This window comes from Cyanistes caeruleus, chromosome 27 (assembly GCF_971803275.1).
Source record: "Cyanistes caeruleus chromosome 27, bCyaCae1.hap1.1, whole genome shotgun sequence".
In the NCBI taxonomy this organism is placed as follows: Eukaryota; Metazoa; Chordata; class Aves; order Passeriformes; family Paridae; genus Cyanistes; species Cyanistes caeruleus.
The window spans coordinates 16,567-22,136 of record NC_141727.1 but is presented as its reverse complement, the minus strand read 5'-3'; the positions used below and the strand labels follow the sequence as shown (position 1 = coordinate 22,136).

General features: G+C 50.9%; 1 long non-coding RNA gene across 1 annotated transcript; it reads left to right on the top strand.

The window, feature by feature from the left end:
* The first annotated feature begins 358 nt into the window (after positions 1-358).
* Positions 359-2,609, top strand: LOC111939985 (uncharacterized). Its single transcript, XR_015279508.1, has 3 exons — positions 359-656; positions 1,212-1,391; positions 2,052-2,609. It is a non-coding gene; the product is annotated as an uncharacterized LOC111939985 (long non-coding RNA).
* The last annotated feature ends 2,961 nt before the right edge of the window (positions 2,610-5,570 follow it).

The window sequence follows — 5,570 nt, the reverse complement described above, 5'->3', positions numbered from 1 at the left end:
CATCTCATAGTCTAGGTTCTGATTAAAATCCCTTCCAAGTGGCAGTGGCAACTGCATCACAGAATCTTAGAGGTGATTATTCACAGGTTAAGGAAATAATTCCTTTTTTTTGTCGCTGCTGCACTGAATTTCATAGGCGTGTCTGTGGCTTGATGCCTAAGATATTTAAAGCAGGTTTTATTCTTACAGGGGTTTTGCACACTAAAGTGTCTGCCCAGGTTTTGTTTCCAAAAGTGAGGTATAGTGCTGGGTGTTTAATTTGGTATGTTACTTGTTCTGTTGTGTAAATAACTGCAGCGCCCTCCCTGTGCCTGTGTATTGCAGGGGCAAGCGAGCGCTGGTTATAAAGGTGGTGATAATTAGGAAGAAGCTGTTTAAGCTTGGATAAATGTTTAGAAATCATTGCTTAGGGTAGTGCATAGATGTACCAGAAGGAACTGCACCCTGGAAGTGCTGTGTGTCTGAAACTGACTGCACCTACTCATTTTTAGCTCCTCTTTCTGACTCTGACTCTGCTCCTATTCCAACAGACCCGTCCGAGCCTGGCGTCCGCTAAACGCCTCCGCGTGGTGGGAGACGAGTCTAGGAAGAAATACCTTCAATCCACAGATGAGGCAGAAAGGACTCAGTACAAGGAGGACTGGACTCAGATGAAGGTAAAGTCCTTAACAGTCTATTTCTTCCCCATAACAAGTACTTCATTAGTGCATTCCTGGCCATGCGCTGCAGGGCACGTTGGAAGGTACAGGTGAGCGACGCTTCCGCTCGCGTCGAGGCGGACGCACGCGTTCCTCGTGCACCTTCTCCCTGCCTGACACGAACTAACAGAGTCTGCCGAGGTGTGCCTGACCGGCTGTGAGTGACAGATCTTTGTTGCCCTCATTTCAGTGAAGGAAACTGGGATTCCTTCTTGTATTCAGCACCACGTGTAGGTGTAAAGTTGAGCTGCCACGTGCCAGTTGAGACTTGATTTGGTCAAGGAGAAGAATTTTTGCCTAGGAAGATTTGGCACTCCAGTTTCTCTTGCATGGCAGAGGCCACCCGAGATCTAAATGTTGCTACAAGTGTCCCGAGCTATTTCCAGTACGTACTTAAAAATGTCTGTCTGCAACTGGAGCGATTCTGTGCCTTATCCGGAGATGGTGCATTCTGGCTTTTCAGCGTGCACAGTGACGCTCCCGAGTTTTAAAGTGTCGATCTTTCTCTCGTAGGTTAAGATGGGCACATCTCTAGGTGGCCCATAGCTTGGGGTTCATCTCAGAAGGAGGGACTTCATTTGGTCACAGAGAAGACGTGCCTTCCCTGCAAGGAGCAGGAAAGATAATCCACAGCCTCTCGGAGAGGCATACACTTGAAAAAGTTTTTTGTAGCCACTGATGCTGTTGAGGAAGGTACGTGGATTTCAGTCACCTGAGGATTGGTAACTTTTGACAGTGAGTGCAGCACTTGCCACTGGCTCCCCTCCCTGGCTGCCATGCTGTGGGTTTTGGCAGCTGCATTGTAAAATTTGTTGGTAGATTTTGAAGTCGCTTCCCCTGTAAGCGTTCAGCCAGGGTTCCCTTTAACAAACACACTGTGTGGCAGCAGCGCGTTGCTCTTCATAAAGTAGAGATAAATTTCTGTGCTTCCTTTTTTAAGCGACTGAACTGCTCGAGAAACTGCTGCCCGAGATGGTGAGGTTTGAAGCCTCTCTGGAGGAGCTGGAACTCTCTAAGGACGGGGGCTCATGATTCACCCGTGGATTTGCGCACATGCAATGTAGCAAACCTGACTTTTATTTCAGCCAAAGCTTAATGTCACTGTCAGAAAACTGAGTATGATTTTTGGCCCATAGTTGTTTACGAATGGTGTAAGCCATTATATAATCAAGTATATCATGGAGATGTGTCTAGTAGATGTATTACTGTTATATTGTGTGTGTGTGTGTGTGTGTGTGTGATGATTTCATTATCATACCATTTCACTGAACAGTCAAGTTCATTGGAGTGAAATCTGATTACTTGCATTTTAAAAACTTGCCCACCCCAACCCTTTTTGATTTTTTTTCACAGGTATTTTATAGGCATATTTCAACATTTTCCTTCCTAATCCACGAGAAAAAGGGAGATGTTTGGATTTGATCCAAAAGATCTTACAACCAATTTTGTGGTGAAACAGAGAAAAACCGTGAGCAGCCAACTCACTGGAAACCTGCATGTTAAATGCAGAGAAGCACAAAGTGTTTGATGCTGTTAGAGTTCAAAATAACAAGGAAAAATGATGGGGAATTTACCTGCCTTGGAACAAAGTATGACCCCATCCCATACTCTCAGCTCCCGCTCCCCTTCCAGCGTGGCTGTGACCCGGGCTGGCCGTACCGCTCGGTGTCTCTGGATCTCACAGCATTTCTACGTGGCTGCTGCACCTGGGTCCCCAGTACGTCCTGCTCTGGCCGCCTTCCCCGAGCGGTCCCACGTGCACCAAGCGGGTGCTACAGACCACAGGGGCCTCTTGGCTGCAGACCTGGGTGATGGGAGACAACAAAGCAATGCCCAGGATGCAGCTGTTCAAGCCAGCCTCGCCTCACGGAGCATTTCTTTCTCACCTGTCCATGGTTCTCTCTCTCTGTGTCTGTGCTCCGTTTTAAACTGCAGGGCTGGGAGGCCTGGCCATTCCACCGGGAGTGCTCACCCTGGGAGCACCAGTCTCTACCTTGGGAGGAAGCAAGCTGCCACCAGAATAAAAGCAGGGTGGAGCTGCTCCCACTCCAAGGCAAGAGCCTGCAAGGCCCATCCTTTGGGGACTCGTCTTTTGTGTGAAGGCACATTGTCTAGCAGAGGAAGGTACTTTGGCCTGTTGCCAAACGCGCCGGAAAGCAGCTTCTGCCGAAGGAGGCTCGCCTCTTGCGGTTACTGTCTTCGAACTGCGGAGTCGCGGCTTCTGCCTTTCTTGCTCTTAATGCAAGCGGAAAGCTTCTGCACTGGGTCTGGTGAAGAGAACGTGTGACAGGAAAGCACATGTTTGTACAGCTTACCCCAGCCACTTACACAAGCACGAATTTGCTGCACCCTATTCCACCCATAGTGTGACAGGTCTCTGTGCTGCGCAGGGCATTTCTCTGAATCTGAGGGTAAAAAGGAAAGCGCAGTTGTTGTCGCAGAGAGCAGCAACAGCAGTAGAGAACAGCAGAAGGAAGTCGTGGTCGTACTTCTTCCACACGACAACTAGTGACTAACCAGCAAGCGTGCGAGTGGCAGCTGCTTTCCACTTGCAGTCTGAAAGTTTCCCGCGCCAGATGCATGCTAAACACCTTCCTTATTTCCCTGCCCGCAGCGCTCGCTTTTTCCACCTCCCGCGCGCTGGCCGGACCTCTCCCTCAGACACACATGGTACTTTGGCCGGTTGCCTAGAGTTCCAGAAAGCGGCTTCCGATGAAAGAGGCTCGCCTCTTGCGGTTACTGTCTCCGAACTGCGGAGTCGCGGATTCTGCCTTTCTTGCTCTTAATGCAAGCGGAAAGCTTCTGCACCGGGTCTGGTGAGGAGAACGTGTGACAGGAGAGCACATGTTTGTGCAGATAACCCCTGCCACCTACACAAGCACGGATCTGCTGCACCCTATTCCACCCATGGTGTGACAGCTCTCAGTGCTTCGCAGGGCATTTCTCTGCATCTGGGAGTAAAAGAGAAAGCGCAATTGCTGCCGCAGAGAGCAGCATCAGTAGTAGGGACCAGCAGAAGGAAGTCGTGGTCGTACTTCTTCCACACCACAAGTAGCGACTAACTAGGAAGCGCGCGAGTGGCAGCTGCTTTCCACTTGCAGTCTGAAAGTTTCCCACGCCAGATGCATGCTAAACACCTTCCTTATTCGCTTGCCCGCAGCGCTCGCGCTTCCCACCTCCCGCGCGCTGACCGGCACTCTCCCTCAGACACACATGGTACTTTGGCCTGTTGCCAAACGCGCCGGAAAGCAGCTTCTGCCGAAGGAGGCTCGCCTCTTGCGGTTACTGTCTTCGAACTGCGGAGTCGCGGCTTCTGCCTTTCTTGCTCTTAATGCAAGCGGAAAGCTTCTGCACTGGGTCTGGTGAAGAGAACGTGTGACAGGAAAGCACATGTTTGTACAGCTTACCCCAGCCACTTACACAAGCACGAATTTGCTGCACCCTATTCCACCCATAGTGTGACAGGTCTCTGTGCTGCGCAGGGCATTTCTCTGCATCTGAGGGTAAAAAGGAAAGCGCAGTTGTTGTCGCAGAGAGCAGCAACAGCAGTAGAGAACAGCAGAAGGAAGTCGTGGTCGTACTTCTTCCACATGACAACTAGTGACTAATCAGCAAGCGCGCGAGTGGCAGCTGCTTTCAATTTGCAGTCTGAAAGTTTCCTGCGCCAGATGCATGCTAAACACCTTCCTTATTCGCCTGCCCGCAGCGCTCGTTTTTTCCACCACCCGCGCCCTGACCGAACCTCTCCCTCAGACACACATGGTACTTTGGCCGGTTGCCAAGAGTTCCGAAAAGCGGCTTCTGACGAAAGAATCTCGCCACTTGCGTTTACCGTATCCGAACTGCGGAGTCGCGTCTTTTGCCTTTCTTGCTCTTAATGCAAGCGGAAAGCTTCTGCAGTGCATCTGGCGAGGAGAACGTGTGAGAGGAGAGCACATGTTTGTGCAGATTACCTCTGCCACTTACACAAGCACGTATTTGCAGCACTCTATTCCACCCATGGTGTGACAGCTCTCAGTGCTTCGCAGGGCATTTCTCTGCATCTGGGAGTAAAAGGGACAGCGCAATTGTTATCGCAGAGAGCAGCAACAGCAGTAGGGAACAGCAGAAGGAAGTCGTGGCCGTACTACTTCCACACGACAACTAGCGAATAACCAGTAAGCGTGCGAGTGGCAGCTGTTTTCCACTTGCAGTCTGAAGGTTTCTTACGCCAGATGCATGCTAAACACCTTCCTTATTCGCCTGCCCACTGTGCTCGCTTTTTCCAGCAACCGCGCGCTGACCGAAACTCTCCCTCAGACACACATGGTTCTTTGACCGGTTTCCAAGAGCGCCGTAAGGCTGCCTCTGCCGAAGGTGGCTCGCCTCTTGCTGTTGCCTTCTCCGAACTGCGGAGTCGCTGCTTCTGCCTTTCTTGCTCTTAATGCAAGCGGAAAGCTTCTGAATTGCTTCCGGCGAGGAGAACTTGTGACAGGAAAGCACATGTTTGTGCAGCTTACCCCTGCTACTTACACAAGCACGGATTTGCTGCACCCGATTCCACCAATAGTGTGACAGCTCTCAGTGCTTCGCAAGGCATTTCTCTGCATCTGGGAGTAAAAGGGAAAACGCAATTGTTGTCGCAGGGAGCAGCAACAGCAGTAGGGAGCAGCAGAAGGAAGTCGTGGTCGTACTTCTTCTACACGACAACTAGTGACTAACCAGCAAGCGTGCGAGTGGCAGCTGCTTTCCACTTGCAGTCTGAAAGTTTCCCGCGCCAGATGCATGCTAAACACCTTCCTTATTTGCCTGCCCGCAGCGCTCGTTTTTTCCACCACCCGCGCCCTGACCGAACCTCTCCCTCAGACACCCATGGTACTTTGGCCGGTTGCC